This window comes from Melozone crissalis, unplaced genomic scaffold (assembly GCF_028551555.1).
Source record: "Melozone crissalis strain CALT ecotype California unplaced genomic scaffold, PUWL_Pcris_2 ptg000029l_1, whole genome shotgun sequence".
In the NCBI taxonomy this organism is placed as follows: domain Eukaryota; kingdom Metazoa; phylum Chordata; class Aves; order Passeriformes; family Passerellidae; genus Melozone; species Melozone crissalis.
The window spans coordinates 3,984,561-4,002,880 of NW_026535807.1; the positions used below are offsets into that span (position 1 = coordinate 3,984,561).

An 18,320-nucleotide genomic window follows, 5' to 3' on the forward strand; every position below is an offset into this window, starting at 1 on the left:
GGAGTTTGATAACCAGAAATTAAAGCAGTCTGGATTTCAATCAGGGAGTAATTTGTGAGGAGAGCTGAGTCCTCCTCAGCCCCCTGTAGACCCTATTGGTCTCCCAGCAGCTGATTGTTGAGCCGGATTTCCTTGGAGTGTGGTTCATGCAAGACAAAATGTGTTTAGAAAATGATACCTGCCTTTTTCAGCACTGCCCAAAGAGATACGGAATGCACATTTTATGCAAACATGTAATTTTCAGCAGCTTCCTTAAAAAGTACATTTTAAGATGGTTCATTTGCTATCGTGAAGACTCAGGGTAGAAATGAAGCCTGCTTGCCAAAATACTGCCAAAATAAGGATCTGACTGCCAAATACCCAGAAAATTTATAAAACAGATAAATATGAAAAGAGGTTTAAAGTGTCAAACCCAAGATAACCCCTGCAGCAAAGCAGGATAAAAGCCTTTATTGTTGCTAATCTAAGAGCACATCACATGTCGGAGGTCATGTATTTTACATAAAAGATGTATTGTTTTACATACTCTCAGGAAGGTGAGCCCTGACCTATTATGATGGAGTAGTGTTATGTCCTTTACAGTGCAGAATCAGGAATTTCTTATATGTGTACCTCAGCAAGGAAATCAGGGCTTCGTATACAGCAAACATGCTCAAATTTTGGCCCCTCATGTTCTGGTACTGCATTACAAGAACTGTTTCTCACACAAAACATAAAAAATAAAAATGAAATCAAGTGCCAGTGAGCAACAGATAAAACCAATAATGATTTAATATCAAGGTAACCTTTTTTCTCCCAGCTAAAAATAATCAGGTTTCAATGGTAAAGAAGTAATGCCTCATTCTCACTGTGAAAACATTTTTCCTTCCAAAATAAATGGTGAATGAGTTCATATTCTTTTGAGTGAACTTAGTGAAGATTCTGATTTTTTTCCCAGAGGTTGGTATTTTACTGCTCCAGTAAAAAGCTTCACCTAGTGATGTAAATAGCACAACTTACCATTTGGCGAGTTTCACAAACACCCCCAAAACTCCACATCACTGTGTGAATTTTATGAAATGGAGTTTCACGTAGCTCTGTCTTACACGTCCACATGTCACTGACTTTCCGTTTCGTATGAAGTCATCAGTGTCACCAAGTTATCACATATTTCTTTCTGTCTGTATTACATAGTACTCTGTATCCCTGCAGCAGATCAACATTTCAGTGAAATTATGTTGTAATTTTACTCTGTTAAGGTATTTGTTCAATTGATGTGGAATTAATTCTAAATGCTGTTAGTGGTTTGAGTTAGTAACTTGATCTAAATTAATAAACAAATGTTTTTCTTTTCTCTTGTACCATATGTTGATCCCAATTACATGAACAGAAAGTGGCAGATTGTCATGTTTCTTAAAAGATTACATACTCTTTTGCATAAGAGAGAGTACACAAGATGCAGTAATATACAGGGTAAAAAAAACCTACACGTGCTGTTTTCTCCCTCCTACTTTTTATAAAGATACACTTTAATTATTCCTCCTTTTAATACCCACTGCTCTCACCACCTTGGCGTGCTTGGCGTGCTCTTGGTAATGCTTAATGAGAAGATATCCCAAGACAGTAAACAACTTTCTGAATTAGGAAGATGCAGCTAGTTCTAAAATCTCATCTAGGACTGTGTCTCTATGGAAAAAGATGAGAAAAAAGAAAGGATCCAGAAGATAAAATAGCAGCGGTTGCAAATGGTCTTAAAATGCCTTAAGTAAGGAGAATCCATGCAGACAATAGTCAGATTTCTGAAACAAAGAACTGAACTCATTTATTATTCAAACGGAAAATAGATTGATAGACATCAAGATTTAGAAAGTTTATGTTAGAGAACAAAGATGTCTCATCTCCATGGGGTTTTTTTGCTTCTCTTTTTCTTCTCCCAAAGACCAAGTTGTTTGTGCTGAACTGAAGAACCTCACACTAGCTGGTACTGATAAGCAGCAGTCCTGTGACTTGATTGTTTTTATTAACTCTCTCTGAAAGTCATTCACCATTAAACACGATTAGATTAATTTGTTGCTTTATTTATGTTTGTACTTGCAAATGTGGTGCCAATGAAAATACTTAGGGTGTTGCTGCTGACACTGACCCAGAGTCACGTGTGTTACCTCCTTTCTCTGCAGGGTAAGAAGAGTGACCTTTTTGGGTGGCTGTAACTGAAGATTGCTTTACAGGAGCAACTGAAGAAGGTAAATGCAAATATACTGTCTTTCACACTATTTTTGAAGTATGTCTGAACAAAGAATTTTATCCTGAGAACCTCAGGACCATACCTTAGCTGCACAAGTAAAGGCTTTTCCGGCAACATGGATGAAGTTTGCAGCATTGGGCTTGGAGCTTTTGGAGTAGATGCTGTGCCTTAAAAATCCTCATTTTGCCAGGGAAGACACTGGTTTAGGTGTTCAGTTGCATTTGAGGAGCAAGGCCAAAAAGATGCACTTTCTGTCTTTCAGCCATGTTCCGAGAAGGCTGCTTGGTACCTGGGCAGAGCCTGTGTGGGAATGGAAGACCCTGCTCTGGCTGGTCTTTGTGGCAGCTCCATGGTCCATGGCTGCTGGGGTGGGAGATGCAGTGGCACAGCCTGTGGCAAGGTCCCCTTACGAGGCAAATCCCTGGGGAGTGGTCAAGTCAGCTTCAGTGCTACTTCATCCCAGGCTGAGACACTCCTGGGTTTCCAGCAGCACGTCGAGCAGAGCAGGAGAGCAAAATTTAGCTGTTAATTTGATTGCTTATTATCACCGCAAAAGTTAAAACACATGCTTTTTAGTCTTTGGAGCACAGCAAAAAGGAAAGAAATATCACTCTCTGCAAAATTATTTTTATTTAAAGCAGTGTGAAAGTCCTTTGCTTCTAAATTAACTCCTTGTCTCTCTTCTGGTCCAAAGTTTCAAGTTGGGAAGGAATATTAACATCACAAAAGTGGTGATTCACAAAATTAACTTGCAGAGGAGAAGAGTAACGCAGATCAGTGTTTGGTACTGAAGGGTGTCATCTGACTGAGGTTCATATGGCTGCTTTATAATCACCTTCTTTCAGAAATTAATAGTCGGTTAAGCACCATAGCAACAAGCAACACTGATGTAAGCGCTGAGCAGTGGCTGCTGTTCACTGTGATGTCAGTGCTCGTTAGTGCTGTTCTCTTGACCTTGTTTGAATATAAAATGGTGATTTCATTTTAAACTTAGAATTTTACAGAATGACTAAATGCAGTGGAGTGAATTAGAGCTATTTTTATTTTTAATTTTATTAAAATGTACTTGAAGGGGGAAAAAATGTCCCTGTTCTCTTCTGTTTTAAATTAAAATAGATCTGAGGACGATCTGGGATTTTTTTTTCAGTTCTTTGTTGCCAAAAATACCTATTTAGTTAGGATGAAATTCATGAAGTTCAAGTGAATATTGCAATCTTTGGCCATGCCAGTGGTGTATGTCAGCTATATGATATATCCCTCTCTTCAAGATTTGAATCTTACTGGTTTGTTTTCTTATGGTGGAGCCCATGAAGTATTAGGTGTATTTCAGCTACTGGAGGAGAAGCAGATCCTGCAGTTTAAGGAGCTAGTGCTTCCTTGCTCTGCAGTGTTGCTCCTCCCTTGAGATTTTTGAGGAAGGGAAGAATTTCAAGTCCCAGGTTCATTAGAGGGCCTCGTAATTAATGGGTCTCTTGTTCCTGGTTCATGGGTGGCTGTGTCCTATGCGACCCAGGAAAATTCGGAATTTTGGTGGTGTTAAATGCAGGACACTACCTTTAGACTCCCTGAAGTTTGTAAGCTGTGTCTCCAAAAGCATATCTATTTTGTACAACTACCATCAGCGCACCACTCAGGCACACATCCCCTCTGTCGCTCATCCTTCAGCAGGAAGCGGTTTGGGTGATTCACTGGAAAAGACCATTAGATTTTTCAGCCTGATCTCCTGTGTATCATAGGTTATTGATTCTCACCCCTGAGCAGAGCTGGTAAGCAGAGTTCAGCCAAACTCTGTTTCCTAGAAGCTGATCCAAGCTCAGGGGGAAGACAGTGAGGACTGGAGAAGCATGGGGCAGCTGTGAGGTGTGCAGGTGGATCTGTGTTCAAGGATATGTTATCAAACTGTTCAACAAAATTTAAAACTTAATGGAGAACAAGCTGTTCAACATGTCCTTCAATGTCAGGATTGTTTCTCAGAGAAGGTTTGGCTCTGTCCTGCTTCTACTCCAGTGAGGGGTGCAGTTTTCAACAAAAAAATATTTATTGTAGGATCGGTCTGTAGTCTTGCATCATATTTCATAAAGAAAAAAACATAATGAATGATATGTGGTCCAAGAAACTGGATGTCAAATTTAAACTGGGCGAGAATTGAAACCGCTGAGATAATAAACCATGAGAATAGGAGATAGTAATGGAAATAGTGATAGAGTCCTAATTAGAGCAGTGCCACTGAAACAGGGAAGGTTAAGGGTTTGGTTGATTGAGTTTGAGCTCAATTGCTTGATAGCTTAATTTCAGGTGAAATCCCATCTCCCGAGTTAGCGGTTAAGCCGCTCAGAGCGGTTGCGGAGCAGGACTCTACTCCTGGAGGAGCAGCCGCGTGGCCCCGGGCGTCGCAGCCCTGCGTGCGAGCCTGGCCTCGGGCACGCGGGCTGGGAGCAGCTCAGAGCTGGCAAAATAGATTTTTATTCTGCGTGGTTTGTTTGCTTTCTTTTTTTTTTCTTTTTCCTCTCTTTCTGTTTTTTTCTTTCCCTGTGAGCTCCAAGGAGCTCTGAACAGAAGCAGAAGTAACAGAAGAGATACAGCAAGGGTCTTTGATGGTTAAACCTTCAGAATTAAGATGTTTACATTCTCCTTTATTTAGCACTATTAGGCATAATGCCTAATTATATGCCAGTTTTTCCTCACAGTAAGAATTAGAAATGTTTGATTTGGGGAGAAGGGAGAGGAAATGTATTTTTACAGAATCATGGACAATGGTGTTAGTTTTCCAGGAGCAGTCATTTGTTTAAAAGCAGTAAAAGCATTTTCAATAATCAAACAGCATTCAGTGAGCATTGTAAATCAGGGATAGCTTGCATGCTGAAAATTTGAAAAGTACAAAACATGCTACTAAAATTGTACATTATTGATAACAAAAGGCACGTGTAGACTTTTAAGATAGCAAAGATAGAATCCTTTAGAAAACCTTTAACAGCAAAAAAACCAACACAAAGGATTTAACAAAGTTGCACTTAGTTTAAAATTTCAAATCTTAATGCTTGTCAGAGTTAAATGCTGATTAAATATTGATAATAAACCAGAAGCTGCCTGCTGAAACTCAGAGCTGAATGAGATGATCAACAGATAAATCTGTTGGTTTGAGCTATAACTTTCTTATATAGGTATATTTTCTCTTCCCTTCCCTTCAAGCCAGGAGAAAGGTCAGAAGGACTTTTTCTCCTAAGCTCAATACAAAAAATGGTTTGTGTAGTTGGTCTATGTGGAAAAAAAAGTGGACCAAAAAAAATTATTTTTTTCCAACTTTGTTTTATCAGGAAGAGAAATGGTTCTCAAACCAGGTTGTCAAGTTGCTGTGCCATGTCTTTGCTGGCCATTGCAGGCAAAAGTCAAAACCCTGAAACAAACACTTTTAGACACATTTCTGCTTATGACAGGCTCAGCAGTGTGTGCAGTTTCTCCCCAGCACTCTTCCTCACTGGTGACTTCCAGAAGATGTGCTGGTGGTAGCCTTAGTCCTGTTTTATGTACTGGCTTGAGTGGCAGGAGTGTTTGCACATCAGGCAGTGGGAAGTTGATGGGATGATGTTTTCTTTGGTGAATTTGGCACCTTGACTCTTCCTCCTTTTGACCTCAAGGTCTTAAAGCATATTAGGGAGCAGAAACAGCTCCTGTCCCTAGAACCTGTGATGTGCAGCTGCTTCTGAATATGGGTCCTGAGTATGGACTGGGTTTCAGTCACAAGGAGTTCTGTGACAGAGCAGACAACCTGGTTCTTGAGCTTTTTCTCCAGTGTTTTCCCTGCAGTGTGCCCAAATTACACAGAGCTGTACTGGAAGCATTTTGCATGAGTGCTTGTGTCACCCTCAGCAGGAAAGATAAACCTCATTGATGCCTGCTGCTCCCTTGCTGCTGGGTGGTAGTCCTGTAGCTGGAGTGATCAGTGTCTGTCAGGCCTTATGTAAGACTGGATTTATTTACTTTTGGATGACTGGGAGAAGTTGTAATATCTTAATTGTTAAGAACTTTGAGTTACTGGAAGGTCCTTTTCTTAAGGTTCAAAGATACAGTGTGGTGCAAAGTGTTTCTGTATTCATTAGTAACAGAAAATACAACATTGTCTGCATGTTTTGGGGTAAACCCTAAAAAGTCTGTGTGGGGGTCATTGGAAACACTTTGCGTTTGAAGACCTTACCTATTTGAATGAAAAGTTCAGTCCAGACACATGTGAGAAGCTGTAACTTTTCTGAAGCAATCGGGTCAAGAAGATGTAGAAAATAGATTAAGACATTTTGGGATAATTTAAGAAGTATCTGATCAAATCTCATTAACATGGCCCACTAGCTTGCTGTATTGAAGACTTCAAAGATCTGTCAGAGGAGTTCTTTCTGTGCTATTGTCTGCCAGCATTAGCAATCTCGAGAGAACATGTTTCTTTTGTTTTCTTTTGGCCCATTTAGCTTTTCTTCTTTTTTTTCTTCTTCTTAATATTCCTTAATATCTCATAAATCTTCAAGTGGGTTGATAGGAAAATATGTTTCTCTGCTTTAAGACAGTCAGTAGCAGGTTTTGATCCTCTTATCTGATGCTTTTGGACCAAATCTTTCTGGTCTTCATGAAGACTGCTAAAGTGAGCAAGACTTGGCCGGTATTTTGTATAATCCCATGGGGTTTCTCCTGTTAGCACCATCACCCATTCTGAATCCCTGAAGATTGTGGAGCACAAGGTTCAGAGATTCATGCAAACCTCCAGATAAGCCTCATCTGCACCCAGAGGTCAGACAGGTGCACGTATTGAAACAAATGCATATATTGAAAATGGCCCAACATGTAAAAGTTGTGACTGCAAATTAAGCAGCCAAAAAGGATGCACTGATGTTTGCCAGTACAGGTGCACCAAGGAAACAGCTCATAATATACCATGTAATGCAGACTGTGAAATTTCTGGCCTGATTCTTCAAAATCAAGCTGGATAATATGTCAGGATGTGCTGCATTTTATCACAGCTTGGCCAAGGAAAGAAATGGGAATGGCAAAGGCAGGAACAGCATTGGTCTGTTATTCCAGAACCAGAGCATGAGGTCCAGCTCAGATAGCCTGAACTCCTGCTTGGTCTCAAACATAGAATGTGATGGAAAATACCCAGTTTCAAGGTTTCCTTCTGGAGCAGGCAGTGAACCCTGAGTTCAGAGCTGTGCTAACACTTTTTACAAGTCATCCTGCTCTGCCAGTGGATACAGTGATGTTTTTCACTTCCTTGTAATAGGCTTGGTGGGCTTCCAAACACACCAGAGCTGTCTGCTGGGGTCCCATGGCCGTGCCTGTGTCTCAGCACTAAGGGCAAGAGCTCCTTGCAGGCTTGGAACCTGCCTTTGGAACACTCACATTGCAGACAGTGCACATTCCTGTGTTATAAAATCTAGAGATGTGAGAAAATTACTCCAGAAATAGATTCTTGTTGCATATTTTATTTGGTCATCTGTAAGGTCACTGCCTGTTGCCCGCTCCTGCACCAGAAGTATATCTTCCTTGATGTTTAAGTTATTGTTGTTCAACGATGGCCGCCGTGTTTTACAAGTGTTACAAGACCAGTGATGTCAGTGGTTATTATGGGAGGCCACCCTTTTTATCTGGTAGCTCATCCTAGAGCGAGGGCATTAAAAAAAAAGAAGAAAAAAACCTTAGTTTTTGTTCCTGATTGCCTGCCCGTATTTCTCATTGCGACATATGAAAGCATTTTTCACTCAGATAATGGCAGGAACTTCAGACACCACCTCTGAGATGTTTAATTGTTCAGAGTTTCTCCCAGTGCAATCTGTGAATTTTAATTTGTGCCTCTCCCACCTCTGCTGGCCCTATACTTTTCAGTGTGTTTTGCGTAATATTTCTTAATTGCTCAAACGGGTTCTTTCTGACTCTGAGCTCACTGTTTATTTTTTTAGTAGGGTAGCACAAACATTTGGACATGTGTAGCTAAGACTCTGACGTCATTTCCATTGCAAACCATTAATATCCAAGTTTATAATATTACTTTTCAAAATAGATTTTTGTTGAAATATGATTATTTTTTTTAAGGGTAAAATTGTTACCCCTACTTTAAAAAAAAGATAAATTGGCATCTTTTGAATTATAGGTCTACTTCCTTCTCCCATCATACCCTTTTTGTTAGTTTTGATAGTCCCTGTATTTATCTTTAATAGTTGTAATACAAGTGTTCCACCTAATCCTCTGACTTATTAAGGGTTAGTGGATCCCAGCACTGGAAGGAAATGTCTGTGGAAGGGCACAGCATTTCCTGCTCCTGGGGCACTTCCACCAATGGAGCAAGGCCACAGAGTTGTGACATTAGTAATTGTCTGTAAAGATCTTAGAAATAGAAAGTGCTGCATTTAAAAGCCAACAACAGCATAAATCAATAATATGGGCAATGAGAGCATTTCCTTTTTTTTGGGGGGGGTGGGGGACTTTTTAACCCTTTCTTTGTGGTTTGTGTTTGTTTAATTGCTGTCATCCTTACTCACTGAAATTTTATTCCAGTAATTGGGGAAAGGAATTTTATTGGGAAAATTTTGCTTCTAAAGATTTAGTGAATGCAAATTGAACATTATTAAAAATGTTGTTATTGAAAAGGAACAGAAGAATTATCTCTGAAACAGTGCAAATTCATTTGCATCTTTGTTACTCTTTAAGACCCAATATCCAGGAAGAAAAATGTGGTTTTATTGTTTATTTCCTTTTTTTTTTTTTTTAAGGAGGGAAAGATGATTGCTTTTGCTGTTGCTTGCTTAGAGAGTCCAAAGCTTTGAGCTCAGTTTTGGAGAACGTTAGAATAAGCCCACAGGAGGTCTTGTAAAAGTTGTAAGAAATTGTAAGCATGTCTGCTGAGTCAATTATATGAGACAAATTGCCAGGGTAAGGCTGAAAGGTTCCAAACTTGCTATTTACTCTCTGCTATCTTTAAACCAATTTATTTCTGCCTTTGATTTCACAGCAGATAAATATATGTTTTGTGAGGGAAAAGAGTTACTAATTAGACAAAATATTAGTTAAAATTGAAAGAATTACGTGGATTTTTATTCATGTAATTAAAAGGAGAGTCTGGCCTGTTCTTCTTTAGAATGGTGAATATCTGAAAGACAATAGTTAAAAAATGCAGATTGGCTTTTTTAAGTTTCTCCTCAATGAGACTCGACTGCACAAGGCAGTTCTTTCTAAAGACAATTTAAATTTTACTAATAAGTTATTAATTTTTTTAAAATTACACATTTTGCATCTCTGAGGCCATTCATGATTCTTTCCAGTTTCTTAACCTTGCAATAATTTTCAGAAAATTGAGAGAAGATAAGTGCAAACCCAACGTGTGGATGGTCTAAATCCCTTGTGCATAGTGTGTGCACGCTAAATCTCCCCAAAATTTGTGTCCTGTGTTCATGACCTGCAGCAGTGCTGCTCCATAAGGTGCCGTGGCTAACTCGCCTTGAAATGCATCCAGATCAGCCACTGGATTTTCTAGATATTTGATAAGGTGAAAAAGTCCAGTAAAGTCCTTTTCCTCCTTTCCCAGCACAGTGGGGGTGGAAAGCTCAGGGAGGAGCTGGGTAAATAGTTTGGTTTATTATGGCTGGCTGTGTTTGAAGCTGATGCTGAAGTCCTGCAGTGGTTCCTGGGTGGGCAGGGCTGTGCTGTGGTGCTGTGCTGCATCCCCTACCAGTGTCACCTGTACTCCATCACTTGAGGAACCTGTCTTTGAAGTTGCCCTGCCAGAAGCTGTCAGTTGCCCTCTTAGCAAGAGAGTAGGGCTGCACCACTGTGTGTGAGGTAGCAGGTATCTGCAGACTCAGGCCTGGGGCAGCACACAGCTGGCCAGGTGTGAAGTTCCCCAAGAACAAGTGGGACTGTTTCCACCTGCAGAGAGGGCTGGCCCCCAAAAGAAGGAGCATGGAGTTAGGGGTGCTCGCTGTGAAGCACAGCAGTGGGTGGGCTGCTGGTGCTGTGGAAGGTTATGTGGGAACCTGTGATGTGAGGAGAAAACATCAGTGGGACAGTATATTCTTCCCCCAGGAGGAGGGGAGGGAAAATGTCCCAACAAGCTTGGTGGACATTTGAGGGGAATTCTTTAAAAACAGCTCTAAAGAGACTCGTCCTCTGACATTGACATCCTGTCTGGTCACTGCCCATGAACAGTGATCTGTGGCATCATCTGGGCAAGACCTTAGAGTATCTCTGCAGGAGAACTAGAGTTTATCATAGTTTTATATTGGGTTTCCCTCAGCGTGTAACTGGATGCATTAACAGTGACATGATCCCGGTGTGACCTGGACTTTAATGGGTTTGAACTTGGAACTGTTCAAACATTAAGAAAAAGCCCTCACTCCCTGCATGTATTCAGCAGCTGCTTTTTATATGCAGAACCCAGAGCTGCAAAGGTTCACCGGTGGTGCATTTTCAACTTTCAGATGAAAAGGACTAAATAACTGCCAAAAAAAATGGGCTATTTCTCTCCTGATGCAGATGTGTGACTGCCAGGACATGCATACATCAAAAGGATAACGTGCCTCTGAGCAGTTAAAAACCTACTGCTTTGTTTTGTTTTGCTTGAGGCAAACAGAATGTCAAGGCCTTCAGTCTTGGGAGAGGGTTTGCACTGTTAATGTGTCCTTTGCACAGAGCTTGAGCCCACAGGACAGGATTTGGGGTTCGTTTCCTACCCCTGCAGCTGACTCACTCCATGGCATGGGGACTGTTTGTTCTGGACAAAGCTTTCTTGGGTTTTTTTTTTTGACTTTGCATGTTGCCAGCTGTGCATGATGTACCATCCAGAATATGCTCTTTATCCTATGTCAGACCTTAACTGTGGCAACAAGGCGGTGATTTGATTTTCCTGTCTGCAACGAGAGCCAGATTTTCCCCTTGCCCTCCAGAGGGACATTGCAGGTTAGATTATCTGGCTGCTGTGTGCTCAGGCAACTCAGAAAGGTAAAAATTGTTCCTTTTAAAAAAGAAAATAACAAACCCAAAGCAAAAAGACTCCCCAGAAACCCAACAAAAATCAAACAAACCCTACAAAGCCTATTTTTTTGCAGTTTTGGAAAGGTGTCCCATTCCTCTCTGGCTCAGCCACACACCTGACATGGTTTCTTTACCAAGTTTCCGCTTGAAAGAAATTCCATTTACAGAGTTATCAGCTACCTGCAAACAGATGGGCATAAGGGAAGGCCTCATCCCAGCCTGGGCTGGTGTGTCACATGGAGCTCTGCAGGAATGATGGAGAAGTTAGTCACCTGCCAGCAGAGTCATTCCCATGGAATGATGATAGAGTGACCCGGAGTAAAGATGTCTCTTTGGAGAGCTGCTGACAGATTTACTGACCACCAGGTCAGACTGCATTGCCCTTTCTTTTTGGTATTATGAAATACTATGCATCGAGTTTACTTATTAAATTGTTAGCAAGTTGCGTTGTGCCATGTCCCTGTGGTGTCACCAAAGTCACCCTGCCTCACCCCTTCTCCCTCCTCCCCAGCTCTGATGGAAATCCAACTCCTGCTCTTCCACAGAGTCACAACAACGTTGTTTCCTACATAATACCTCTCTTTAGGGATGTAAATCCTTGGTCTACAGACCCTTGATTCAGTTTTTCCTCAAAACATTAATGAGCTTTTTAGTTTTTTTGGGAAAAAATAATTGCCATTGATGATGACATGGTATAAAAATGTAGCAGCTAAAGCATATGTTCTGTTGGTTTGCCTTGTCTTATAGGAACATCATTTTTGCACATCACTATTAACAATGCAAACACCCTGAAATGCTAATAGCACTAGTAAGCTTTTAATTCCATGGAATTTATTGCTTGCTGTATTTCCATGAATTTATAACGCTTTGATTCTTAAGAGCCCCATTTAATCAGTTTTGCCTGGCACAGAACATAATAAACAACTTGCTGGTGCTAAAGTGCCACATGGGGGAGGCTGCTAACAAGAAAGTTAAATGCTTCTGCCACTAGCAGTTTCTTCGCTGTATTTTTCATGAGCTGTTACTACCAGTAATGTACTTTGCTGGCTTTAGAGCAGTGGTTAAACACAGTGACAAACCAAGGAGTGCTCCAGTGCTGTAAATACCCAAAGCAATGCCATTTTTGTTCAGAACTATGGTTTAAACCAGGCTTGAGACTCAGTGGCATTTTATGGTGATCAGGGATTTTTTTTTTTTTCCAAAAGTCTCGCTTTTCTTAACAATATGGGGCTTTTAGGAATAACTAGTGAGTGGTATTGATCAAGAAAAATAGTGTAGGGAGAGAAAAAAGAATCGAAATACCTTAAAAACAATTCTTATTTGTTTATGCTGTTTGACCATCGAAGTACAAAAAGACTGTCTTAGTAGAAAAATACCAGATTATCAAGTGCTTTAAAGCAGAAAATGTCATTTGAGTCTCAAAACTGCACCAACTTTGTATAATTACCCTTTTAATTATCCCCAGTGGCCCATGAAATTTGTAAAATAGAGCATTGAGAGTTTGATTTACTTACATGTTGCACTTTAGTGTTATGCTCTTAATGAATATTGTTTAGTACTAATGTCAAGCGGAGATTGCTGAGTGCTATAGAGAGGTGCATGCTGCAGAGCTGGGTATTCAGCAGGGAATTGTGGAAACTCCACCTTAAATGAAGAGTATCTATGTATCTAAAGCAATATGCTATAATTTTTATTGCCTGAATGGAAATGATATTGATTTTATCCTTTGCATGCAAAGTAGTTTACTATATTTTCTTTATTTAACCATGCCAGAGAATGAACCATTTTTAGGGCCATTATTTGCTTTTGTGTCAGCATCTTCCTTGTTATGGAGAATAGTTACATCCTTCCTCTAAAGGACCAGAACTTGGAAGCAAGCTCTTTAATTTGCCCTTAGGACCTAACTGGTTTAGCCTCTGGTAATGGAAATAACAGTAATCAATATTTGATGTGGGGTTTCTGTGGGGTATCCAAATATCATTTATTGCCAAGAAATTGCTGGAATAAGCTTGTGGGAAATGTAATCCACAGTGTGGTCTGAAAACCCAGCTAAATTAAACAGGCATCTTCAAAGGTGAATGGAAACATCAGTGAGCAGTAAGAGCAAAGAGAAAGAAAGCAGAGTCTGAAGGGTTAGATAATAAGATGTAATGGCTGGTGACCTCTAAATTATTGGTACAAATCTGAGCGAGGTGGAGACTCAGCAGAAAGTATTTGCATTTGAAAATGGTCATAAAATGCTTTCAAGTGATGGTCTGATCCTCAGGATCTATCTGCTGACAAGTTGGGGTGATTGGATATTGTGGGTGAATGGCTCTTGGAAGGATGAGCTGCCTTCCTCTTGCCTCCCTTTCTTCTTTCCCCTTTTGAATTCAAGTTTTAAGAGCACTGTCAAGTGCTGGTATGGCAGACTGGAGCATTGGCACAGCCACCTTGGCATCTCTAAGAAAGTGCAGGACCAGATACCTCCAGGGAAAGGGCAATGTCTGAGGTTTTACTTTTTCTTCACAAATTTCATTCATGTTTTCCTGCATTTACTTCTGCGACAGTGTTGGTACTCATCTATCTATGAGCTGGTTTCATTATTCTGCTGAACTCACAAGATTGCAGCATGGCATCACATTTCACTGATCAGTTTTTACTGAGTAAAAACTCAGCTCTTTAATTTGTTTTTCCAATTTGTGAATATTCCTGTACATTTGTCATTTATGTTGTTGATACATAAATACTGTAGTTTGAGGAAAGAAACAACAGAAGACCAAGAATTTTGCAACTTTCTCATAGTTCAGAGAAAATTTGAGCTTAAATCCAGGCTTTAACTGAGCAACAAAAGTCTGTTTACATGCCAAGGACCAATATTTTAGAATATAATGTTTTCTTAAAGTAAAAGAGTGAAGTGTTTGGTGCACAGCTGACATTTGAGAGGGCCAATTCATGTTAATTGTTTACGGATGCAAATTCCAGGGAACTGATTTTTGGAATTCTGAAATTTGAATTTATTTATATTTGAAAATATCTTGTTTAAAAGAAGCCGAAGGGAGCAACCTATGAAGAGGCTAATTAAGCATTTCTGTACGATGCTGGGCACAATGGGGCTCCTTTTTTGTTTGTCCTGAGGCCCCACAATAATAAACAAAACAACTGCTAATAATTGGAAGCCTTGGTTCGAAGCCATGCTGACTGCAGGACACAGGCAGTGTCAGTTTTCAGTGAGTGCATCAAGGCTGACCTTGAACTCGTGTGTGCTGATAAGAGCAGCGCAATAACCCAGTCGTACCCAGAGCTGGTCATATGCTCAGCACTGCTGCTTGGCTTTGCTGTTTCTTTTTCCCTTGTCTCGTGCCCTTCTTTGGCCAAAGGTTGGATGCTCCAGGTTCTCCTGATGCAGAGAGTCACCTCAGCAGCAGCAGCAGCACCACAGATCACTGAGGTGCTCCTTGTGCCAGGAAAGACGTGTCCAGTTTGGCAAGGGAGCCTGAGAAGATAAATTTGCGTAACAGAAGTGGTTCTTTTGGCTCTGCTTGATTCTGTGTGCTGTGTTTGCTGTCTCCTCTACCACTGTGCATGGGTGCATCACTCCCTTCTGCTCGTACAGCTTTTTAAGTGTGTGTGGTATCACATCACACTCTGGCCTTAATATTCCAGGGGATGGTAGAAGACAGTGTATTTGTCTGGTTTTTTGCTATTGAAAGGGTTGGAAGTTTGCCTGCAAGCCAAATTGCATGGCAGGAGATTACAAAACGTTTAGTTTTCAAATCTGATTTTCTCCCTTGTGAATTTTTCTTGCTTGCTCAAAGGCAAGATTCATCTTGACCAGGCCAGACTGAGGTGGAGCTCATAACCACGCTGGAAAGCGTCCTGTGGCTTGGAAGAGCAGCTGGTTGGAAGGAGAACAGTTTTTCAGGAGCAGTCAGGGCGCTTTCAGTTCTCACCCCATCTTTCTTCATACTCACGAGCGTTGGTGGGATGTGGTGACAGCATGGACTTGTCACTGGCTGTTTAATGAAGGTAATAATTAGTCATGATGCTGCCCCACCACAACGGACGGTTGCAAGTTGCCGTTGCAAATCTTGCATCCAAGAGATCACCTCTGTATTTAATTTCTGTCAAGGCATCAAAATTCAGGCAAGAGCTTATGGCACTCTCAGAGCCACTGAGCTGCTCTTGTAACGGTTCTAAAATACAAATCAAAAATCCAAGGAAAAGTAGACAAAGGCTAAACTCCAGTAACTCAGTGTTGTGCTTCTGCAGTAGTCTGGGATCGCAGATATGGGCTGAAATGTAAACTCTCACCTTAGAAGTAATGAAGAATAAGGGAAATTTCTGAAAGGGCGTTGTACTATAGTCTAAACTTGGAAGCATGAAGTGGAAGGTTAAGAAGAACACAACTCTCTGAACCTCATGGTTAGACTCACATTTGGCCACGCAGCTGAGGAGGGGCAAGGGAGCCAAGCCAAAACCATCACAGAGAGCCCAGATCACTGTAGGCATTCTTGTTTTCAAAGTTGGTAGGAAATGGTTTTCTTAGAAAAAAATGGAATTGGTGTTCTTTTTTTCTTACTTTAGGAGCCAGTTTTCTGATCTCCAGTTCATATTATGAACTTGTACTGGCCTCAAATTTTGGGTCTCCATTTTGCTATTTTTCATGTAGTTTGTACATTTGTTGGCACATTGTATGTTTTTGCAATCCTGCACGCCTCTTGCTTTTAAGTAAAGAAGGGAATAAGGAAGAAAACTGTGTTATGTTGAAATACTCTTTAGATCCCTTTGCATATGCTTTTGCATATTCTTGACCGATCTTCCTCTGTTTTAGATGTTTGTAGCACTTTTCTCACACTTTGTACAACCATTAGCAATAACAGGGTAACAGGAGTGTACCAAGGAGAACGTACTCCGGAGTGTATCACCTAATTTCCCCTCTGAAGTTGAAGGAAGTTGTCCAATTGGCCAGGTGCTGTGATTTACCATCATTAGAACTAGCTTTTGCCTTCTTGTGGGGGTGTTGATCTGTTCTGGGGAGTCTACAATGAATCACACTGGATGCTTTATGCCACAGATAGGGAGGTGTCGCCTTTAAAAGCGCCAGTAACATTCTGAGGCACCTTTTCCAGCCAAGAGCAAGAGGTGCACGAGATAAAAGAACCATTTGCCCCTGCAAGAATTGTGCATTCACATGATTAGTGAGGCGTGGTATTAAATTATTTGAGCTTTGTGCATAAATATATACTGAGAGAATCTCTGTAGCTGGGGACTTTGGCTATAGTTTTCTTCTTCATGGGCCAAATGCTCTGCTGCAGGTAGGGCTAAGAGTATTTTGGTGGAACAGCTGAAGAGCTGGTCCTCCTTGTGTGCGTGTTGCTCTGTCCCACACCCAGAGAAATGCCTCCTCATGTTTTATGGGTGGACTTTGCAGCTTGATTGGAAATAGAAACACAGTAAACAGCAACTGCGTCTCAGAAATATCCCCAGCAACACAAACTGTCACTATTTCAGCTTCTCTCCAAGGCTGCTTCTTAGGGGGCTGATCTGCAGCTATATAAAAGCACGGTAACATAAGCTGCAGCACCAGCCCTGGAAAATCTTGTAGTACAGCTAACAAATATCTGCAAAACCTTGTTTGTATGTATGTGCGCTTACGTTTAAGATGCAAACTTGTATCTGAGTGTGTTCGGCTCCCCGCAGTATATAGCTGCAAAGCTATTTTGAACATCTTGGAAAAGATGGGTTTGTGGTCTGATTTTCTTTTTTTACTGTGTTTTTCTCCCCCTGATGATGTTTATTAACATCCTCCCTGATGTCCAGCTACAAGGGATGGGCGCATAAAAGTTTACGTGAAAATACATTTCTCTGTAAGTGCTCTCTCCCTGCGATTCTTTTACAGCTTTAACCAAAACCAGTTTCATCCTGTTTCATCCTTTACCCCTCAGAGCTGATAGAGAGCTGGGATATTTCACTTTCATCTGCAATTCACCTTGTCCTTTCCATTTCTCACTTTGGTTTGCTTGTTGATTTGAAGTAGCGGGTGTGATCAGCCATCAAAGAGCCCTGTGGGGAGCCCAGAGCCGGGGAGAGCGCCCTGGTCACCCCGGGGATAGCAGGAGGCACAGCCCTTTTCATTCCAGCTTTTTCCATTTGAGCACACCAAAAGTCTCCTTGCTGACCACTAGTGACTCGAAGCACCGGAACAGGAGCTTGCAGTCAAGGCCAATGATTATCTCTTCTGCTTCACTCCCTGAGCTGGGACCTGTGGCCAGGGTCTCCGGACGCGGTTCAGTGCATTCGGGGATGTGCTGGACATGAAGGATTTGCCTGTTTGAGAAAAGAGCTGCCGGTGCCTCAGGCAGCTGGCACCTCTTTGGGCCACTTGTGTTCTGCTCAGAGAAGAGCACAACGAGGGCAGAGGGGAATATGGAGGGAATCTGGTTAGACTGAGCCAAGGAAGATGGAAGGGCTGAGCTCCAGGGCTGACTCTGTGTCCCTGGGGCAAAGAGGCGAGCATGTGGGACAGTAGTGCACCTCCACCTTCTTACTCCCACCCCTTTTCCTTAAGGGTTTTATGTTTTTCTGTGAGTCTGGAGACACACCTGCCAGCCAGCCACCTACAAGTCGTTTGTTGGGGACAGAACTTTGGTCAGGAGTTTATGTTCTTGTGAAAGTGCAAGCTAACGAGGTGCTGTAATAATTATTTCAAAGCAGTTTTGGAGGAAAAGTGTGCTAATTGGCTTAGTTTTACTGCACAGCCACCTCCTGACCTTGCTTATTTTTTCTCCTTTAGCTCTTGTCCCCTGCTAGAGCTGTAGTATGTAGGGCAAACCTGCACATCCTTAACTGAGGCAGTGAAAACTTACAGACACTGAGATTCCAGGAACAATAGGTGGATTTGGGGCAAAGTCCTCATTCTTTGTAGCAGATTCTGCTGATTGAGTTGAATTTGGTTTGGTTTGGTTTGGTTTGGTTTGGTTTGCTTAGGTTTGACAGGGAATATCTTGATCACCATTTCTAAGGACGTCTGTCCTGCCTCTAAAAACAAATACCAAACACAGCAGTAAAAACAGGCCTTACCCAGTGTTATTTGTCTGGTACCTTTCCT

At 41.3% G+C, this 18,320-nt stretch overlaps 1 protein-coding gene across 4 annotated transcripts in view; it reads left to right on the plus strand.

Annotated features, from left to right (window-relative positions):
- Nucleotides 1-18,320, plus strand: part of FOXP1 (forkhead box P1) — a 377,157-nt gene that overhangs the window by 157,387 nt on the left and 201,450 nt on the right. For all 4 annotated transcript variants that reach the window (XM_054280796.1, XM_054280797.1, XM_054280798.1 and 1 more), the window contains exon 3: nt 2,157-2,222. The gene's annotated coding sequence lies outside the window, so the exon portion shown is untranslated. The remainder of the gene's footprint in view (nt 1-2,156; nt 2,223-18,320) is intronic.